This window comes from Trichosurus vulpecula, chromosome 4, assembly GCF_011100635.1.
Source record: "Trichosurus vulpecula isolate mTriVul1 chromosome 4, mTriVul1.pri, whole genome shotgun sequence".
Classification (NCBI taxonomy): Eukaryota; Metazoa; Chordata; class Mammalia; order Diprotodontia; family Phalangeridae; genus Trichosurus; species Trichosurus vulpecula.
The window spans coordinates 42,234,288-42,257,722 of NC_050576.1; positions in this window are offsets into that span (position 1 = coordinate 42,234,288).

Genomic DNA, 23,435 nt, shown 5'->3' on the forward strand with positions numbered 1-23,435 from the left:
GTGACCACAGCATCACTGGATCTCAGAATTAAAAGGAACCTCACGGCTTATCTAATACTGGGCTTTTTAACCTGGAATTCACATACTTATTTTCATTATTTAATATTTTGCTAACTATTTCAATATATTTGGCTTCCCTTGTAATCTTATACATTTTATTTTGTGCATTTAAAAACATGATTCTGGGAAGAGATCCATTGGCTTCACTAGATTGCCAAAGGAGTCCAGGACACTAAAAACTATTAAGAATTCCTCCAGGAGTATACTGTAGCCTGCTGGTAAGAGCCAATTGTTAAGAAATCAGCAAACACTACAGATCAGAGCCTGATGCACTATTTTCTTCTTCTTTTTTTTAAAGTTTGGCTGTTAAAACACTCGTTAGCAGATCACTGTTATTGTTCAGTCGTTTCCAGTTGTGTCCAATTCTTTGTGACCCCATTTTGTGTTTTCTTGGCTAAGATACTGCAGTGGTTTGCCATTTCCTTCTCCAATTCATTTTACAGATGAGGAAACCGAGGCAAACAGGGCTAAGTGACTTGCACAGGCTCAAAGAGTTAGTAAGTGTCTGAGGCGGGTCTCGGGTCTCAAACCTGAGTTCACATCCTGCCTCTGACATTTGTGAGAGATGTGACTCTGGGCAAGTCACTTAACTACACTCAGCCTGAGTTTTCTCATCTGTAAAATGGACCCAGTGGTTTCCAAAGTCCCTTCCAGCTCTATGACCATGATCCTATGACCCTAACCTGCTTCTGGCCACAGAGCACACTCCCTATGACCACAAGAGCCATAGGAGATTTAAATCTATTGATGACTGTGCCTGATTTGATTAATAGGAGAAATTTGTAGCTTAGAACAAAGAAAAGTACACACTGACCTGGTGCTTAGGGGCCCTCTCTAGAGTGAGTTAACAACTACAGCTCACACCCTAAGAACTGCTGCTCTTGATGACAGAGAAATGTAATTGGGGAAAGGTTTTAACAGAATACTCTAGACTTCACCTCCTTGGCAGCACCCTTGCCCTTGTCCCCTCCCAGGTTCCCTTTAGGTATCATCCTCCCCCCCACCACCTCCATTAGAATGTACTGGAGGAAGGAACTGTCTTATTGCTTGTGTCTGTACTTCTGGCATTTAATACAGTGCCTGGCACATAGGGCTTAACAAAACCTATCTATCTATCTATCTATCTATCTATCTATCTATCTATCTATCTATCTATCTGTCTGTCTACCTGTCTGTCCGTCTGTCTGTCTGTCTCTCTATCTGCCTATCTATCTCTCATCTCTGTCTAGCTGGCTAGCTCTCTATCTAGGCTGTTTATATCTAGCCAGATAATTAGCCAGTGCATTGAAAAGAGCATTGGGCCTGGATTCAGGAAGATTTGAGTTCAAATTTGGTTTTAGATACTGATTAGCTGTGTGACTCTGGGCAAGTCACTTAGCATCTGTTTGCTTCAGTTTCTTCATCTGTAGAATGAGGCTAATAACTTCCCAGGATTGTTATGAGGATGAAATGAGATAATAATTGTAAAACACAGGGCAGCTAGGTGGTGCAGTGAGCAGAGCTCCGGCCCTGAGTCAGGAGGACCTGAGTTCAAATCCAGCCTCAGACACTTGACACACTTAGTAGCTGTGTGACCTTGGGCAAGCCACTTAACCCCAATTGCCCTGCCTTCCCCCCTCCAATAATAATAATAATTGTAAAATACTTAACCCAAAGCCTGGCACAGATTATATAAATGATAGGTCTCATTATCTATGTATCTATGTGTCTGTCTATCCATCTACCATCTATTTATCTGTCATCTGTCTGCCTATCTGGCCTTCTATCTGTCTATAATTATGTCTATCTATGTGTCTGTCTCTATATACCTGTCTGTCCATATCTGTCTAGCTGGCTAGCACTCTCTCTCTGTCTCTCTTTCCTCTGTGTGTGTGTGTGTGTGTGTGTGTGTGTGTGTCCATCTATTTGTCTGTCCCTGTCTCTCTTTTTCTCTTTGACTCTCTCTGTCTGCCTTTCTTTCTCTCTCTGCCTATCACTTTCTCTGCCTCTATCTCTCTCTCTCTCTCTCTCTCTCTCTCTCTCTCTCTGCCTCTCTCTCTCTCTGCCTCTCTCTCTCTCTGGCCTCTCTCTCTCTCTCTCTCTCTCTCTCCTCTCATCCACCCCCTTGCCTCCTCTCCTCTCCACCCCGCCTCTGCTCTCTCTCTCTCTCTCTCTCTGTTTTTTTTTCTCTGTCTCTATTTTTCTGTCTTTCTTTCCCTCTCTCTCTGTCTGTCTCTCTATTTTTTTAATTGCCTCCTAGAGCTGTCTCCACCCTTCTCCACCCCACAGATAAGCTCAATAAGAACCAAACTGGTCATTCTAAGTCTGCATCTAGTGCTTAACCCGCAGTTGATGCTTGCTTAGTGAATACTTGTCGATCAATTGATTGATTGATTGACTGCCACACCCCCAACTGAGTCCTGCAATTTCTTTAGATGATAATATGTAGTTTGAATCATTAGTAAGTTGAGTAATCCTTGCAGAGACAGAACTAGCGACTCTGGCTTCTGGAACAGCAACGTGCCTGGAGCAAACAGGACAAAGCCAACCAGAAAATTAACCTTGCAATGCATAATGTGAAGATAATGTGAAAAAAGTGAGACAAATTTCTATGGTAACTATACATGTAGCTGCTAATAGTCGATTAAAACTGCACTAAGACTTTTGGGACTCCATACATAGTTACTATTATACTACTATATTCTCATAATATAATATAATCATTATTTCATATTATTAGATACTAAGCTATTAATAACAAAAAGGCACTAAGACTTTTGGGACAGTATGGCCCTGATTATTCAGTGCCCTGGTAGGAAGCCCCCGTCGTCCCACCCAGTTATACAATTTCTTATGTGTAGGTTAAGCTCATCGAGTCTAATCTCATCTCCAAGCTCAAGACTTGATTGACGTCACTTCCCTCAGCCTCCTCTCTCCTCTGATTGGAGGACTGGAACATATGGTACCAAACTCTTTCCAAAGCCTTCCTTTGTGGAAGGCAGAAACTGGACTTCTGGATTCACTACACTCAGCATCTGCCTAGTTTCAACTCCACAGATCCTTGCTTTCCTGCCTCCTTTTGTGTGTCTCCCTACATTAGATTATAAGCTCCTTGAGGGCAGAGACTGTCTTTCTTTTTTTATTAATCATATGTTTAGCACTTAGCTCAGTGCCTGACATACAGTAGTCACTTGATAAATGTTTGTTGGATTATTAGATTGGAGAAACCAAGTTATTATATGATGATCTGATTTGTCTTCATTTTCATTTTTTTTTAAATGAGGCAGCTAGGTGGTGTGGTGGATAGAGTACTTGGCTTGGTATCAGGAAAATCCATCTTCATGAGTTAGAATCCAGCCTCAGACACTTATTAACTGTGTAGCCCTGGGCAAGTCACTTAACCCTGTTTGCCTCAGTTCCCCATCTGTCAATGAGTTGGAGAAGGAAATGGCAAACCACTCTAATATCTTTGCCAAGAAAAAGCCAAATGGGGTCATGAGGAGGGTAATATTAATTCAGAATTTCCAGTGTTTAGTTCTGTACTAGGTGTATCATAAAGAATCAATGGAGAAGACAAACCATAAAAGCCTTAAGTATGGTTATCTAGCCTTGTTTAAAACCTGGATTTGGAGTCAGGAGAGGCCTGCCTGGTATTGAGTCCCACCTATAACACTGACAAATGGTGTGATCTCAACTGCCTCCTCTTTAAATGGGCATTATAGAATAATAGATTTAGAGCTGGGCAGTACCTAAGTGGTCATCTCATCCAAACTCTTCAGTTTTTCCATCAGGAAATCATGAGGTTAGGTGACATGACTTGACCAACGTCACGCAGCCATAAAAATCTATGTAGTGCCAACATGAAGCTGTGCTGAAGTAATGAGATACTGGGCCCTGCCATCATTAAAGCACTAAACATAGTGGTTAGTTTAAGCTTTAATAGCTTAAAACTCCACTAATACTTTGGGGACACCCTATAAAAATGTCACCTATTATCGTTATAATTCTGCTCCAATTTTATAACCACTCTCTCCCTTTCTTTTACCCTCAGGCCAAGGGCACATAAGCATCTGCTCCACATCAGAGATGCAGAATTCCCCGACAAACAGATTCTCACAAACACTTACCAAGGAAAGGATGAAATGGTTTAGGGCAGATAATATTTCTTTTAGGCCCAAAGCCTGATTTCCTTGGGATCAGCAATTTTTTTTTCCTGAGGTTCTAAAAACAGTTTTTATTTCAGTCAACCAACAAGAATTTATTTAGCACCTACTATGTGCCAGGTATCATGGTAGGTGCTGAAGATATAGCGACTTTCTTCAAGAATGAAATAGTTTGCCTCGTTGCCTCTCAAAAAAAAGCAGAGGGAGACACAAATAAAACCATCATTTCATCTTTCCTGTCCTGGATTTGATCAGGATGAGTTGCTCCCTAGTAAAATTTCAAATAATTGACAATGTTTAAATGATCATTGGGCTTTAGGGACAGGCACACACAATGTGACTTGAACAGTCATTTGCTTATTAGGTAAGCGATTTGGTATTTGTCTCCCCCTCCCCATGTCTACCAATAACAACATATTCACCCACTGTTATGACTGCTTACATCAGAAGTCTGTTGGCTAATCAACCATTAAGTGATGTTCCTTATCATATGCAAAAAGGCTATTAATGCCTTATTGTATAAAAGCTTACCTAAGCGGATATTTGAAAAACAGAGCCATTCAATCACATTGGGGCAGATTTTGGTTTTTGCTGAACACACAAGAAATATGTTCTTACTAATTAAGACACCCAGTGACAAAGAACACATTGGGAATGTATTGATGGAAAAGATAGATGAACAGAGAATGTCTTTAGTTGAAAACATCCCAAAATATGTTCTTTGGTAAGAATCAATGATAAATATATTTATTTAAAGGCAGCTGGGGGAGTTGCATCTTTAAATTTAGTGTTGAGCCCAAGCTGCTTCTAAAAAGAAAATAAAAATAAAGAGCCTATGAATAATTTCCATTTCCTATTTTGTTGTTTGTTAAGAGTTTCACAGCTTTTTGGTGTCTTGGGTTGTTCCAGGCTGGAGATACATCCCCATTTCTCACAATATGTATCATTCAGTCTTCTAAGTAGAACTTATTATTAAAATTTTTTTTCATCTTCATGTCTATGCAGCAGCCTTTATGTACCTTAAAAATAGAATAAAATCTCTTTCTTTTAAAAATATAAACCCAATAAACAGCCTTGGAGGAAGCCTTATCTTATTTTTGAAGCATTAGACTGTTCTCTGAAACCCCAGGTATAACTCTGATCCACCACCAGCCTCTGATTTTGTCCCTTGACACTTACAGTGCCCCGTGCTTCCGATTAACAAAAGGAGGAAGACATCGCCTCACCTAAGAGGGATGGGAGTGAACCAGCATTGGTAACAGACTTTTCAGGTGAAGATAGAATAGCATCCACTACCTGGACAGGTGTACTCTGTCCATCCCAATAGAAATGGAGAATTATGGAAGGTGAGTCCTTTACTTCACATTATAATAATTAAGCAGCTAAGCTTCCACACACTTTACCGTTCAACTACACTGACCTCCTTGCGGTTCCTTGAAGACACCATTCCACAAACCATCTCCATGTTCTACACATGGAACACTGCCCTCTTCCCTGCACGTCTTACCGTCTTTGACTTCCTTCAAGATTCAGCTCAAAACCCACATTCTACAGAAGATCCCTCCCAGTCCCCTCAGCTACTAGTGCCTTCCTTCTAAGATTGCTTTCTATCTATTATGTAAATATCCTATAGATTGTTAGTTATTTACTTATTATCTTCCCCATTAGGATGTAAGTAAGCTCCTAGAGGCCAGGGACTGTTTTGGTTTGTTAGACTTCAGCAGGGCAGCTAGGTTGCACAGTAGGCAGAGCGCTGAGCCTAGAGTCAAGAAGACCTGAGTTCAAATTCGACCTCAGACAATTACTAGCTGTGTGAACCTGGACAAGTCATTATTGTTTCCATTTCCTTATCTGTAGAATGGGCTGGAGAAGGAAATGGCAAACCACTCCAGTATCTTTGCCAAGAAAACCCCAAATGGGGTCACAAAGAGTCAGACAGGACTGAAATGGCTGAACAACAGCACGTTTCAGCACCTGGCTTAAACAGTTAATGCATATAGACTGACTGATGAATATCAAGTGCTTTACAAATATTAAGGCACCATATAAATGTTATATACTATCACAATTTTGGTTAATTATTCATGCTTAATGGGTCCTAAGCTCAGTTGTTCATGCACTACTGAAGGACTTAAAGTGCTGTCTTTTCCCCTTTCTAAATGTCTCTGCCTTGTGGAAAAGTCCAATTGCCACACCCTAGTTATATCTCATCACCACTCATCTTGACCTATGCCTTGCCACTGGACTCTGATGCCTCTGGAGGAGAGAGTGAGGTTGATGACTCTGCACTGCCTCCCCTAAATCCAATTCACTTGCAAGTCAAAGCATCACCCTCCCGATGTCATTGGTCCTCTTCAAGAACAAAAGAGGAGCCACACTACGGCAGTGTCACTCAGTGAGAAAGCCCTGCATTCTCATATTGTGGAAATCTACCAGAATGAGAATCCTTAGGTTCCATTACTCTCTTGTGGTGTTAGCTAGAATGAGGACATGACTAAAAGAAACGGGAAAGAGAAAAATAGTCTTGGCCGTTTCTTTGCATTAAAGATGCAAAGATGTCGATGAATGAAAAGGGGATTTCTAAGTCTATCCCTGGTCATGAGACAAGAAATCATGCATCCCCTCTGCAATGTGCGTCAAGGGAGGAGACCGATTTAGATGTGTGAGGCACTACATAATCCATAGGAATGGGCTCCCTGCTTTCAAGTAGCTTACAGGCTATTTTAAACGGACCCATATGGATACACAGACACATATCCATAAAGCAGAGGTAAACAAGGCATAAGGAAAAATCGGAAAAGCAAGGAAAGCTAGATCTGAAAACATCGCTTCTGTGGCTTTTTGGGGAGGTGGCAGAAGGCGAGACCCTCAGGAAACATTTCAGGGATTCAGTCTAGGGATACCCTGAACACTGGGAAGGAAAGACGTGGGGTCTCTGATTCTTCCTTTTGAGTGACATCAAGGAAGTTTTCAGTTTCCAGGTTATCCCCAATTGTGATGACTAAACCAAACAGACTAGTCAATTTGCTGTTCCCCGTGCATGGCAATCTATCTACCACCTCCGAACACTTACCCAGGCCGTACACCATACCTCTACCTCTTAGAATCCCATATTTCTTTCAAGGTTCAGCTCAAATCCTATCTTCCACTTGGGTCCTCTCCTGCTACCCTCCCACAGTTGCTAGGCTGCCCTGAAAAATTACTTTGTACATATTTGTATATTTTTTGCATTAACTTATTTGTGTCCAAGTTGCTTCTCCCCAGTAGAATATAAGTTCCATGAGAGCAGGACTATTCCCTTTTCATTACTGAATTTCCTGCATTTAGCATAGGGCCTTATACATACTATAATAGGATTATCAACCCAGAGCTAGAAGGGACCTTAGACCTCATCCAACAGCTTTTTTTCCTACTTGAGGAAAGTGAGATTGAGAGATCGTAAGTGGCTTGTCAATGGTAATGGGTAAATGGTTGTGGAGGGAAGGGAAGGGAAGGGAAGGGAAGGGAAGGGAAGGGAAGGGAAGGGAAGGGAAGGGAAGGGAAGGGAAGGGAAGGGAAGGGAAGGGAAGGGAAGGGAAGGGAAGGGAAGGGAAGGGAAGGGAAGGGAAGGGAAGGGAAGGGAAGGGAAGGGAAGGGAAATATTCTAGAAATGGGAAGAAAAACCTTTACCCAAGTCATAGTCTGAAACTTTACTGTACCATACACATTCAAGACTCATTTAGTATTCCCCAACCTCTGGATGTTGAGCAGGCTAGGAAAGCAAAGTCAGTGATAAAGGATCAACAAACATGACTAAATCTTTTTGTGGGCTTATCCATTCTGTGCCCAGAAGAACCTGACATAGTTTAAGAAACAGGAACTTGTTACCCACAAGGTTTTCTGTTGAATAAGCCTAATTTTTCATATTGGCCTGTTATTTTTTTTAAAAAAAACAGAAACCAGTCATTTAATTCAGTCAGGTATAGCAAGAATCAACAACTAACTGGCTCCCTAAGTTGGTATGTATTTTAAAAAACAAATACTAATACAAATTGTGATTCAGTGTCACAAGTATTTTTGTAATTTTTTTCCATGAAGAATGTAGGGTTTCTCATACAAACAACCATGCCAGCACCTCTGTACATATGTTTTTACATTTCAAATGCCTTAATGTTACACAAGTATTAACTTTCTGACTCTGTCGTCTCTTTGTCTCTGTGTCTCTCTGTGTCTCTCTCTTTTTTTTACTCTTTCTCTCTCTCTTTTTACAAATCTCTGCTGATTAAATATGTGTGTGACTTGTAATATTAAATATAAAAAATAACATTATATATTTAAATATCTATCTAAAGAGGACATATGGATAATTCAAATGTAGACAACTGGAAGCTTCAGCATTTACAGATTATTGCAATTCAGGCATAGCTCTTGTGTAACTGTCTCTTGACGTGTGCATCTTTAATATTTCAAAGGAAAGTTTGGTAATCAGAAGGAGCTTGGAACTGGCATTACCATGATAATGCAAATGAAACCCTGGAAACAAACTTGGCACCAAAAGATTGGGTCAATGTAGAGACTGCATTCCTTGCAGACAAGTTGAAAAGGCACAACATAGACAGAAACCTGACATCATTTGTAAATGGTCACTGGGCTGAAAAGCTACATTGCCTCCATAAGCAAATGCATACATCAAATCTGAACCTAAATATAGAAATATGGAAACATATGGGTGACTTGTCAGGCACAGGAGGGTAGAAATATGTGACACATGTGAATTGTCTGTTGGAAGCTTATTTTATTTTCTTTTTCTTACTTTCCTATCCTGTGTTCATTCAATGTGGCAGCTCTGCTCTGATTCTTCACAGTAGCTACGTTTCTCACCCTAAAAGCATGTTTTACTTGGGACAGGGACACATCCTGCAGTTTTAATAACCAACAGATGAATTCTTACCATAGGCCATAAAATTGGATTATCATTCTGTTAGGCAGAAGGTCCTTTGTAACCATGAACACTTAGCTTCTGACCTTGAAACAGGAAGGTTTATGTCTATGAAGCTCTAGACACTGGAAGTTGGAAACCATTTGCAGCCCGGCAGACTCTGGTTTAACAAACTGAGGTGGCTTTTTAGATGGAACAGTTACAACTTAAAGCCTCCTGGTATTATTCTAATTTGCCCTCAAATCTCCTGCTGATGAGTTTCTGTCCCCCCACAGCTCTAGTGGAAAACTTCTCTTGAGGATAAAATACAAGAAATTAAATAAACATTATTGGGCTGCCTGAATGGTCCATTTCCTTTTTGGTTTTTACTTAAGGACATCTAGTCACAATTCAGACCATTAGGATAAGAGGTAAGCCATAATGTATTAATTCAATTTAAGCCAATAAGCATTTATTAAGGGCCCACTATACAATGTAATACATATTTTGTATACGTCTGTCTGTCTGTGTGTGTGTGTGTGTGTGTGTGTGTGTGTGTATGTAATGAAGTGGTACAATGGAAAACAATGTGCTTTAACATCAAAGGGGAACTTTTACTCAAATCTTCTGTGTTACCATTAGGTAAATCATTTTACTTCAGGGAGGGACAGTGCAGTATAGTGAGAAGGGTCCAGAGCATGAAGTTCGAGGGGACCTGGATTCAGATTCCACCTCTTACTAGCTATGTTTCCAGGATAAAAATCATTTAGTTTCTCTGAGCCTCAATTTTCCCTTTTATGGGATAATTGGGATAATATGGGATATATAACATATAAAATAAGATAATATTCCCTTTTAATGAGGATAATATTTGCAGTGCCTGCCTCAGTGTTGTGAAGAGCAAAGTAAGTAAGGTATGAAAAAGTGCTTCCCAAACTAAAGATCTATAGAAACGTCAGTTATTACTATTTATAAAGAGAAGCATTATGTCAAAGGGGATGGTGAGCTGGCCTCCTGAATCAAGACAGAACTGGAGTTCAAGTACTGACCTTGGACATATTATTTAAACTCCCCACATTTCAAGAAACTTTCTAAAGCTATAAATCACAATGATCAAATGAATGAATGAATGAAAAAGAATTTATTTAGCACTTACTATGAGGTATCACCTGAAACAACAGGCAGCTGGGGCACCATGTTGTATAGAGTGCCAGCCCTAGAATCCAAAAGTCCTGAGTTCAAATTTGACCTCAGACACTTACTTGCCGTGTGACCTTGGGCAAGCCATTTAATCCTGTTTGCCTCGGTTTCCTCATCTGTAAAATGAGCCTGAAAAGGAAATGGCAAACTGATCCAGTATCACCCCAAAATGAGGTCATGAAGAGTCAGATGTGACTGAAATGGCGGAAATGAGGTAGCGCTGATCTGCTTGGTTAAGGGAGTTTCCTGACTGAGAGTTCCCTGTGTCATTGAAATCATATGTCCCATTCAGAAAAAAAAAATATATTTCTGTAAAATGGAGGAATTGGACTAGATAACTCCAAATGTGCTTCTAGTACCAAAGAAAGAATTAGAATGATGGACGGGGGGGAAGCGGGGGGCAGACACAGAATTATTGCAAGGGATCCCTGAATCCATGTGCACACCAAGTATTTTCATTATATTTTCCCAATTAACAGATCGAATCATCAATAGGCATTTATTAGACACCTACTATGTGCCAAGCACTGTGTATTGGGCATATAAAAACAAAGGATAAAACACTTTCTAATCTGAAGGAGCTTCCATTCCATCTGATGCTCATCATTTAACTACAATTGTGTAGGAGTCCATGATATTTTTGGACATTATAAAGAGTTTCTCATAGTTGAAAGTACATTAGATCGCTGGCCTAGTCCAACCTCTCCCCCTCACTTTTACAGAAGAGGGAACCAAAGTCCAAAGGAAGGGAATGATCTGCCCAATGTTGCCCCCGCAATAAGTGCCAGAGTTGGGGTTTCAACACAGATGTTCTTCAAATCCAGTGGTCACTATTATTTCAGTAACTACTGCGTGGCAAGGAACTGAATTCTATTGGTAGCTGCAATCACTTAAAGACGAGGACAAATGAGAGAGATATTGAAGATGTGGAATCAACAGGATTTGGTGATTGGTCAACTAGGAGAGACAAGGGAATGGGGGTAGTCAGAGGTAATTCCAAGCTATTGACTCTGGATGACTGGAAAGATGGCTACTGTCGTTTCCAGAAGCACAGGTATCAGGAGAAGGTTCCTTCTCAATGAGGAAAACCATAAATGTCACCAGTTCAGAGGAATTATAGCCATAGTGGTAATAACGGCAGCTTTAAACCATATCACATCAAAATCTGTTGAAGGAACCAAGGATGTTTGGCCTGAAGAAGAAGAGAATTGGGGTGGGGGATGGAGAAATACCTGTCTTCAAGTATTTGAAGGTCTGCCATTGGGAAGAGGGATTAGCCTTAATCTGTTTGGCCATGGAGGGAAGAATTAGGAGGAATTGGGGGAAACCCCAAGAAGCTGATTGAGATTTGGTGTCAGTAAAAACTCTTAACAATTAGACCTATCCGAAAGTGTGATTGGCTGCCTGCCTTGGGACAGATGAGGTTCTCCTCTCACAGGAGGCTTATAAGCAAAGACTAGATGACCACTTGTCAGGCATGCTAAAAAGGAAATTCTGTGTCTGGTAAAGTCTGTAATTCCTTCCTTTAGCTTTGAAATTCTGTGATTGTAAAGCTCCCCTACTCATGGGAAATAATACAGTCTCAGACTTTGACTCAGCATCAGTTGGACCAAAGAGGAGCTTTGATCCAAAAGGTATGAACTGCAAAGGGTTTCATTGTCTATAAAATCATCAATCTCACTAGCATGAATAAATGAATGGAAAAATATTTAAGTGCTTACTCTGTGCCAGGCTTGGCTTATATAGCACTTTAAAATTTGTGTCACCTTATTTGGGCATAACAACAATATGATGTAGGCCCTATGGGCAATATTCTCACCATTTAATAGATGAGCAAATTCAGGCTGGGGGACGTTAGATGATTTGCCCATGTTCACATAACTAATAAGTGTCTGAGGTGGCGTGTGACCCCAGGTCTCCCTGATGCCAAATTCAGTATGTTAGCACTTACACACACACACACACACACACACACACACACACACACAGAGCCACAATTGAGAGATTGGCTAGGGAGCCAGATAGGATAACTAGGCTAAAGTGCTACCAGTTGGGGAAGAGCCGTTTGTCATTTTATCAAAGCCAGGTGTTACAGGCTCCCTGCTTTCCTCCAGAGTTGGCTGAGAACGGATCCTGGATGGCAGCCAGCTCAGCAAGACATGACCAAGGTGATACCAGCTGCTTTGGGGGAGAGGACTTTGAGGAACACCTGGGCGTTGTAACCGGCCCATCTCAACGAGAGGTCAAGCTTATTCTGCAGCCCGATGATAGGCAGCTTAAGGACGAGATTGTTCATGCCAGCCTCCCAAGGGACGGCCATAAAGCCAAATATGTTTATCTTCTTTGCTCAAAGTCCTTCAGAGTCAAACAGCCCACTTCAGCTTTTACCAGAAAGGGATTGCTCCTAAGAAAGAGGAAGAATAAGATGGATTTTTTTGTGATTCATGGGTGCAAAATACAGAAAGGGACAAAAACAAAAAAAGCACTTTTATTACCACCTCATTAGAGAAAGAGAGTATGTATATATATATATATATATATATATATATATATGTGTGTGTGTGTGTATACATACACATATATATGTGTGTGTATGTATATATATATATATGTGTGTGTATACGTATATGTATGTATATACATGTATATATACGTATATGTATATATTGTGTGTATTTGTATTTGTGCATATATAATGCAAACATAAAAACAAATTGCATAAGAGAAATCCACAGCTTCTCTTATTTTTTTCATTCAATCAACGAGCATTTATTAAGCACCTACTGTGTACCAGGCACTATGTCAGGTGCTGGTGATACAAAGAATGAAATAATCTATATTGACCAGGAGTATACATTCTGGCTGATGTAGCAGATAGAGTGCTAGCGTCAGAAAGACCTGAGTTCCAATCTTGCCTCTGACACTTAGCTGGATGACTCTTAGGAAGTCACTTAACCTCTCCCAGACTCAGTTTCCTCACCTATAAAATGTGGATAATAATAGCACCTACTCACAGGATTATTGGGAGCTTCAAATGAGATAACATAGGTAGTGAAAATCTTTGCAAACTTTACAGCAATATATGTGGATATGTGGATATATACTATTATCATATATTGAATTTTTTTGTTTATTAACAATAAAAACTTACATTAAAAATAAGCAGAGGAAACTATTCCCTTTTATCTATTAACCAGAGCTTTGACGAATAATTCCTGAGCTACTCCAGACTCCATAAACATGTTCCTTTCCCATCCTGCAAGTATTTCTGCAGACGACACGAAATTATTTACCTTAACAACCAACTCAGCGACTTCTTTCTGTGTGAATCTAGCTTCTCTGCTAAAGGGAATGAGACAAAAGAAGACTGCCACCATCACTATTCTAAATCTATACGTATTACAAATATTTAGCATTTTTCAGTATTTGGTTCTTAAATGTGTCCCTATCACAAAGCAGAAAAAAAAATTGTTTTTCCTGATTTGGGCATTTTTATGTATTTGTCATTGAACATAGAACAAAGACATTTAAATTAAATCTATAGTTATTCTTAAGTGTTTGACTTAACTATCCATACCAAAAAAAAAAAAAAAAACAAGTGGATGAAAAATGTCTATTGTCTGGAATACTAAATACAGGCAAATGAATAACCTATAGAGTTCATCTCTCAATACATAAGTACATATGAAAGTATGTACTTACAGAGTACATGTATGTCTGTTTTCAGACACTACAATCAGACAATGATTTGGGTCCCAAATACAATAATAGTAAGGAGAAAAAAGGCTGAATTCCATTTGGGAAACTATCAAGTTCTGTAGTATGGTCAAGCTTCTCCATGAAAAAAAAAATGCGCAACTATTTCATACCAAAATTATTCTAGTATAATTGTATGACCATGAGACAAGGAACATGATAGTCTATGAAAGACTGAAATTAAGAATCACCCACAAGGAAATGTAGAGGCACCTGGTGGGTGTGACACATTACAAATAAGAAATTATGAACTAGCAGGTTAAAGGTTCTCATCTAAGAAACGTTAAAAAAAAAAGATGGGTACAAAAGAAGGCAGATTAGTCACATGGTGACACCAAGGGATAATCAATGGAGAGCCTGGTTGCTACCTTCTTATATTGTTATCCTCTCGATGTCAAAAATCCCAAATATATGAGGAATGCCGTCTATGGTAAATTTATGAGAGGAAATGGTCTCGAGACATACCAGGTGCTCAGGCATGAATGAGTTATGATCTTCATTGAAGAGAATGCCCACATTGATGAGATCACATTGGAGTAATCCTAACATTCTGCCAGGCTACATCTAATTTCACCTAATATAAGAGGATTGAAGGTGAATTTATCTATTCAAATATTTCATTTTTTATCCCTGGGAATCACTTCAATTTTGTGCAATCCTATTAGGACAATTCTGCTTCTCAACTAAGGCTCTGTGCCTTTTGGTATCTGGTGATATCAAGTCATATTGAATGGATAGAAGCTTTGATCTGCCACTTGTGTTTCATGGGGGAAGGATTCCTGGTAGGAAACCCTAGTCTCTCACTGCACATTTATTTAGGGGTGTGCCTTGACTAATGTAATAAACAAGTTCCTGAGAAAGTTTCATACAAATCAAACATTCTATTTTAAAGACTGTAAATGGATAGAGAGAATTGCCTCATTCTAGAGTTCCATATATCAGTGAAATCACAGTCCAATCCCAATCCCCCAATTCAAATATTATGAGAGAAATATGGAGGGTTTACAGTAGAAAATGTCAGAGTTCCCACCACCACATAACTTTTTTTCAGCGCCCTTAACTTGCTAAACTCCCCTGGGGCTATATTGTTTGGGAGGCCTTCTCCCTCACCATTGGAATGAAATTGTGCCCTCCCTTTCCCTTTCCATGGCACAGTGTTAAAATCACTATATTTTCAGTCAGTCCCACCTTGATCATTTACTCCCTGTCCCTGACATGTGCTTTTATGTAGCCAGGAGTAGACTACTTCTCCCCCATCCCCCATAAATATCAGATATTTTCCCACCACTCTGTGTTTGCTCAGAATACACCCTGGCATGTCTTCTCCCTACTCCCGACTTCCACCTTTGAAGCCCATCAGACACCATCACCTCCACCAAGATGTCATCTAATTCTTTGGAAACTCATTTCTTTTCTCTGGGCCTCAGTTTCCCCATCTTGACATGATACAGTTGAACTAGATGGTCTCTAGACTATTGCAACAGTCTTTTTACTGGCCTTACTATCTCAAGTCTTTCCCCACTCCAATCCATCCTTCATCCACAGTTGTGTGATTTTCCTAAAGCGTAGATCTGACCATGTCTACGTAAACACACACACACACACACACACACACACACACACCAGCCTCTATTGGCTCCTTATTACTTCCAGGTTCAAATATCAATTCCTTCATTTGGCATTTAAGATTCTTCATCACCCGGCCCCTCCCCACCTTTCCAATCTTCTACTTTGCTCCCTCTCATGCATTTATAGATCCAAGGACATTGGTCTTATTTTTGTTACTTGCATAGGCACTCCATCTCCCCCCTCTGTGTCTTAGTACTTGCTCTCTCCCATGTCTGGGATGCCCTCCCTCCCCATTTCCACTTCTCGCTTTCCTTGGCTTCCTTCATGACTCAGCTCAAATCCCATCCTCTGCTGAAGGCATTTCCTAGCCCTCCCTCGCTATTCATGTCTTCTCTACGATGTTCTCCCATTCGCTTTGTAAATATCCGAAATATACCACATTATTTACCTGTTATCTCTTCTATCTGAATGTGAGTTCTTTGAGGATGAGGACTATGCTTTTTTTTTTCTTTTTCTTTTCTTTGTATATATACTAGGTGGTAGCATGCTTTCTGACGCATCGTCAATGCTGAATAAATGTTTATTTACTGACTGACTCTAAATCTAAGTCCACGATCTTATCTGTGATTCTACTGTCAATGGAAAGAACCAAGAAATAAGTTTATAGGGTCTCTTAAACCCTACAGTCCCGGACATTTGTCCTAATGATCCTATTCAAATGCCTGTGCATTCGTTTTCTTAGTTCCTTTCTCTGCCTTTACTGGAATCAGTATCTCTCGAGGCTGCTGCATCTGGTTCAGGGATTCTGCCTACCGGCGGGTGCACACTAAATGTTACAGTCATAAACTGCTAAAAATTACCAACATTACTTATTCAGTATCATCAGCTTCCCTGCCTCTGATGACCCCGTATTATCACACTCTGAAATTAGAAACCCTGCATTTGCGATTTGACTGTGTTGGATCTGGGTCTTCACAACATGTAGTTTGCACAATAATAACACTTGGAGATCTTTCATTTTTCTGCAGAAATTAATTGCCTAAACCACAATGATTTATAGTCATACTGAACATGATTATTAATTTTCCCAATGATTATACCTGTGGGCGGCAACAAATCTACTGGTGATAGACCTGGCTTCGCAATTCTGCTAAAAAACTAAAATGTCCATAAGGTAATAACAACTAATTTTTACCTTAATCAACTTACACTTAAAAGAATTTAATATAGGGCACTTGTGCCTTGTGGGGAAACTTGCCTGAAATATAAGGTGCTGAGTTATTTATGAGAATAATTATATATTTGTTACTCTAGTTTGTACTGGGAAATCAGGATCTGAAATTAGACTGAGGTGCATTAAAAAATATAATGAACTCAATGGAATTGTGCATGCAAAGGAACTTTTGCACTAAGGTAAATATATAATAGGGAACAGCCCACATTGGTTATGAAAGAGGATCATTAAACCTTACTAAACTGTGCCGGCTGCTTTTTTTTTCCCCTGTAATGCTGTCTGTAAATGCTGTCTTTGTTAACAAGAAAATAAGGTGAATGATGCTAAGGAGGGAGATCCGATTCTTCCTCATTACTAAAACAAAAATTAATTTCTATAGACTTTCCCATTGCTGCCCAATGAGTACGGGTCTCGATCAGTCTCTAATAATACTGGCAAGAATTTTGAGAATGTCAAACTCAGATTGGGTCTCTTAATCACTTTCCCTCCCTTCCTTCCCTGATGGTGGAGTGGTTGGTTCATTTATTCCGAGAATCACATACCTATGCACCCCCTCTCCTGCCCTGCACTCGGGGGGACAGGCTAGAAAGAAAAGAAGGCTATGATTATTGGTTGATATGCAAAGCTTACATAATTCTGTATGTTCGCATCCCAGAAATATTTAAGTCTTTTTTTTCCATGATTAGTGACATTATGCAGTTATGCAAATAATCTGTTATATCTAGGCACATTATGCGGTTATGTAAATGATCTATTTCATTTATATTTCCCACAGAGTTATGGGTAGGAAAAATGTTCTCCCACATCTCCCCACACCCTGGTTTTTAATAAGTTGTGGACCTTATTTGTATATTTCTGCTTCAGGTTTCCATGTTGATTTCCAGTCACCCTTTCCATCTTAGAACTATAACCTTTTGTAACTTGATGGCCCACTTCCCACCTCCCTCTGCTCTCGGTCCTGACACATCATCCTCCTCTCTCCCCACCCCTATATACTTCCTGAATTCTTCCCTTTCACTAAGGAAGCCCAATGAGACTAGGGTTTTTTGTTGGTCTTTTTTCTTATTTGCTTGCTTCTTAAAGCACAGAGAATGAGAGTTAGGCAAATTGTTAAAGAGTACCTTTGGAAAGACCGAGAACATTTAAAGAAAGAAAAACCAAGGCAGGTGAGTATCTTTTAAAGGACCAGTGATCTATCAAAGAATGATAACAAAGTCCATGGAATCTGTTTTCAGTAATGGTGTCTAATAGAAAGAATACTGGACCTTCTGTCCATAATCCCAGGTCCTGAATGCAGTTCTAGACCTGGCTGTTTAATTTAGGCCTGTTCCCTTAGCCTCTTAGGACTTCCATATTTTTGTCTATAATATATTCAGTAGTATCTACCCTTTCCTTTATCTTTGCATTTTCTAACAGTTCAGTGGATATAAAAGTCCTTGCAGTTTTTAAAGATATTTATTTAAGATATTATGAAATATTAAGCATTTAATAAATGTTTTTAGATGAATGAAGTTTTAATTTCATTATTTCAACTGAAGAGGTAAACACTCTTCATAAACTAGCATGTGAGGTATTCAGAGAAGCTAGGCTATGATGGCTCATCTTACAGATAGAGGAATGAAGAGTCTTGCTGAGGGTTCTCAGGAAAGAAGGTTCTAACAATATGTGTACTGTCTGTTAATAAAGATTATAGTGGCTAGTTTCTGTAGAGTTTTTCATTTATTTTTTTTAATAGCCAAGGACACACATAATTAGGCCTTTGGGTTTTTTATAACCAACAAGGGACAAAGAGGGGAGGGGTGAATTTTAATGACAAGGAAAAAAAATGCACTTCCTGGGTCTGCTTCTAGCACCGAAGAACCTATTTTCCAACCGCCTTTTCCCAGTTTCTATGTCAAGAATCTACCAGGTTTGTAAAAATTAGAACATTGGGTCCTTCCCATTTAGGCCAGGGGGAAAAAATTAAAAACTTTCAAAGTTCACCTTAGACCTAGAGCTTGGGAAGTACTCTTTTCTCTCCAGTGGCCCCTCTGTCCATCTACTACTTTTCCTTCTTAGTAGTCTCTCTCTCTATGTCATTGCTATTTTTTTTCTTTATCAAATCCTCAAATGTGGTCATAGATCATGAATTTAAGGGAAACTTAGAGGTCTAGTCTAACCCCTATATTTTACAGATGAAGCAATGGATACCCAGAAGGCTAAGCGATTTTGTCAAGGTTATAGAAATGATCGGTGGTAGAGGTAAGATTTTTAACCCAGTTGTCCTCACTCCAGATCTGACACTCATTCTGTGGTAATAACCCTCCAGGGGTTATTAGATTTACTGGATTTCCCCAGGAACACCATCTGACAGCAGAATTTCTTGGGGGAGAGGGGATTCCTTTTTCTGAACTTTGCAAACACAAGCATTCCTATATACAATGAACAACAACAAAGGAAATCTAGATGAAATTGGGCACTTCTGTACTGTCTGTTAAGCTTAGAGATAGTGTGATGTGGAGCTAGCCTGGAAGTCTTGACTCTGACACATAGGGTCTGACCTTGGGCAAGAGGCTTGACCTCTTAACGCCCCAGGCAACTCTCAAGTGAAAGAGAAGGTGCCAAACTGCATCCAACATTGTTTTGTTGGCTTTTCTTCTGCCTTGCTTTGATATTTCACTAATATTGTTTTTTCTTTCTTTCTTCCTTTCTTTTTCCTTTTCTTTCTTTCTTCCTTTCCTTTCCTTTTCTTTCCTTTTTTCCTTTTCTCTTTCTTCTTTTTATTTCTTTCTTCCTTTCCTTTCCTTCCTCTCTTCTTTTCTTTATTCCTTTTCTTTTCTTTCTTTTCCTTTTAAAATTTTCTTTCTTTCTTTTCTTTCTTTCTTTCATCTCTTTTTCTTTTTCCTTTTGTTTTCTTTCTTCTTTTCCTTTCCTTTTCTTTCTTCCTTTCATTCTTTCTCTATCTCTTCATCCTTCCTTTCCTTCTTTCCTTCCTCTTTTTTTCTCTTTCTCCTTCCTTCCTTCCTTTCTTCCCTTCTTCCTTTCTTTCTTTTTCTTTCTTGTAGCACTATCACTACCTACACACTTCCTTCTTCTATAAAAGTGTTGTTTGGATCATAAATTTTCAATAACAAAAAGTTAAAAACAAAAAATTTATGCTCAAGAATAATCAGTATAAATAGAGTGAAGCAAAAAGAAATCTATAAGTTATCTCTGTATGTAAAGTATATCTCATTCTGCACCTTCAGTGCATCACCTCTATGCCACAAGGCAGGGGAAATGTCTTCTTCTGAATCTTCTGAATCATGAATTCTGTCTGATTCACTGACCAGAGTATAAAGGTCTTTCAAAGTTGTTTTCCTTTACATTACTATGGGTATTGAGCAAGTGGTTCTGCCAGAGGAATTTCTACTACCAATGAACACTGATGTTGGCCAGACCCTCCAGGGTTTGAATCAAGAATTCCCACTGTACTTCTTTCCCAATCATTTTATCCCAAGGGGCTCTGGTCTTCACTCCCAGAGTGTACTGACTACCCAAAGGCTGAGTTAAGTCACCAGTTTGTCCAAATCCATCCAGTTGATGCTATCAAGTCTAGAAATTCTAAACCCAGAGTCATCATATTCTTTATAAGGATAAAAAATCTGGCTGACCTACAAGAATTTATGAAAGTTGATGCTATGCTTAAATGACTGGAAAGGTGGATAAACTGACAGCTTGCAAGCTAAGAATTCCATATGGGATGAATGGAGTGCTAAGGTCCAATAGTCCAGGTACATCTGGCAGGGTTTAAGTTAATGTATTTCAAGTCTTATACTTAAATTGTAACCCAAACAGCTTGCTGATATGCAATTGTTTTCCTCAACAGTCTGTGCAAACACCTTTTATTTCCCATGGTCATGCTGTTACAGTGAAAAAGCATGGGAACAAGGGGTACTCACTACATTTCTGGACCATCTTATAAAAAGGAGAAAAAAATCCAGCGGGGAGGGGAAGCAGTAAAGGAAGAAGAAGAAGCATAGAAACTAGCCAACGAAAAGAAGAGCTGAGAAGGGGATGAGGGGGAGGGCTCATGAAAGAATCAGAGAGGACATGATACAGTTGATATAAGGGAAGAAGAGAGATCCATTGAGAAATAGCAAGGAGAAACAAGAACAAAATGTAAAAGGAGAAAGACAAAAGAAGGAAGCTTTGAAGAAAAAAAATGAAGGCACAGAGGAATAATATTTAAAGAGATAAAATGACCTGGGGTGGGGGGGGGGGAAGAAAGAAGAAAACAGAATGAAATAAAGAATTAATAAATGAAAAAGCCTAGTAGATTAAAAAGTGAGCCACAAATACAAAAACAAGAGGAGGTAGCTAGAGAATCTGAGACCTAGAGGAAGGCTGTTAGAAAGAAAGAAAAAAAGGGAAAGAAGCAAAGCCAAGTAGAAGAATGGAATAATACAGTCAAATCATGAATAGAGGACAGGCAGAAATGAAAAGTTAGAAAAATATTGATTTCTTTTTGTTCACCATTATCATTACATTTGTCTTTTTAACTTTTTATTGTTGAAAATTGATGGTCCCAACAATACCAATATTGCACACTGTACATCATCCACTGGGTTATATTGCATATATAAATCTGGTAGGGTATTGGATGAAAATACACCCAAAAGGAAAAGCAGGCTTACAAGTCAAAGATAAACTCCAGCTCGACAGCATGGACAAAAAGTCATCTATTCCAAATTACAAAGCCTTTGCTTGCTAGTGGTAACCAAAGATCAAGTCAGCATTCCCTCTGTGTTTTCCATCTTGCCAAACAGCATTAAGGACTTATGTTTATCTTCCTGTTTATTTGGAGCAAATTCACTTTTTAATATGGTAAGATGAGTTAGGGTGGGGGAGTTCCATAACAACAGGGTTGAAGGAGTTGAATGTTTTTGGTCATGGTTTGAACAATGGTGGCAGCCGCACAAACTCATCAACAATGTATGCTAATTATCATCAGATTACACAATCATAGATTTGGAGATGGAAGAGATTTTCCAGGACATCAAGTCCAATGCCCTTGTTTTACACACAAGGAAGCCAAGACCCAGAGAGGGGAAGTGATTTGTTCAAGGTCACACAGGTAGTAAGTGGTAGCACCAAAATATGACACCAATTCCTCTGACTCCAAATTCAGCCTTCATACCACTGTGCCATAAACAAGGAGAGAATAAAAACAAACTTGAAAATCAGAGCTAGGAAGCATATGGTTGGAATCTGAAGGAAGCACAATCATGACATATTGGTACTGGAAAAGATCTAAGTAAGCCTAGGATATCAATAAGTTTTAATGGACCTCAGTGCTCATCTACTATAACGGGACCCCTGCCATAGCCTGGCAGGAGTCTTCTCTATAAATTCCGTGAGTAGAGACCTTCCCACTCCTGCTGACCTCCAGTGTAGGGAAACTTGATGCATGCTTTGGCAGTTCCTTCCATTTTGAGAGAGTGTGAGTGGCTAGAAAGTTTCTCCTAATAGAGAACTAAAATCTCCCTATAACTTCCAACTATAGTTGAAGATTCTCCCTTCTGAGGCCAAGCCAAAAAGGCTTCATCTCACTTTCATAGGGCAGCCCCTCCAATATTGAAAACAGTCAGAGACCCCCAAAGTCTTCTATTCTCTAGGCTAAACAATCCCAGTTCCTTGAATGCATTCCCTGGTGCCATAGGTTTCATTCCCCTCACCAGACTGACTGTGTCCTTCACAAAATGTGGTAGCCACAAGTGTTTGCAATACTTTGGATTGGATCAGAGCAGCACAGAGGACAATGGGATGATCACCTCTCCCTTTATTGACACTGTGCCCTTCCTAATGCAGTCTAAGATTAAGCTACCCTTTTTCTTGGCTAACATGAGATGAACTCACAAGGTCACAGGGTTTAGAATCAGGGGGCCATCTTTGGCCATCTAGTCTAACCCATACCTCACTCAAACACATGACAAATAATCACTACTTAAATTCTTCCAGGTAAAGGGAACCCCCCATCGCCTAAGGCAGACCACTTCTCCTTTCATTTTGATTTCTTAATGTCAAACCTGCATTTGTCCCTTTGCAACTTTGACCCAAGTCTCCAAGTGCTGTCTCCTGGGACCAAACAAAGCAAATCCACTCTTGCACATGACAAATGCACAAAGACTTCTGTGATGTCCCACCAACCCCTGAGCCTTAGGATCCTATGTCTAGAGCTAGAAAAGGATTTAGTGTCCATCCAATCCAACTCCTTATTTTTGGGGAAACTGAGACCCAGGGAAGTAAAGTGACTTACCTAAAGTCACACAGGTAGTAAGCATCAGAGGCAAGATTTAAACCCATGGTTCTTTGGCTCCAAAGACAGTGGTTTGTCCACTGCACCAAGTTCCTTTCCTCTTCTCCTAGCTAAGTGGCTCTAGTTTTCCCAACCTTATAGCTTGACTCTTTTGTGTTATAGGATATTTGCACATAAATCTTGTCTCCTGGATGAGAACATATGCCTCTTGAGGGCAAAGACTATGTCTTCTATGTATACTTTCTAATCCCAACACCTAGCTTAGTGCCCTATGGATACTATGTGCAGAACTGATGTTTA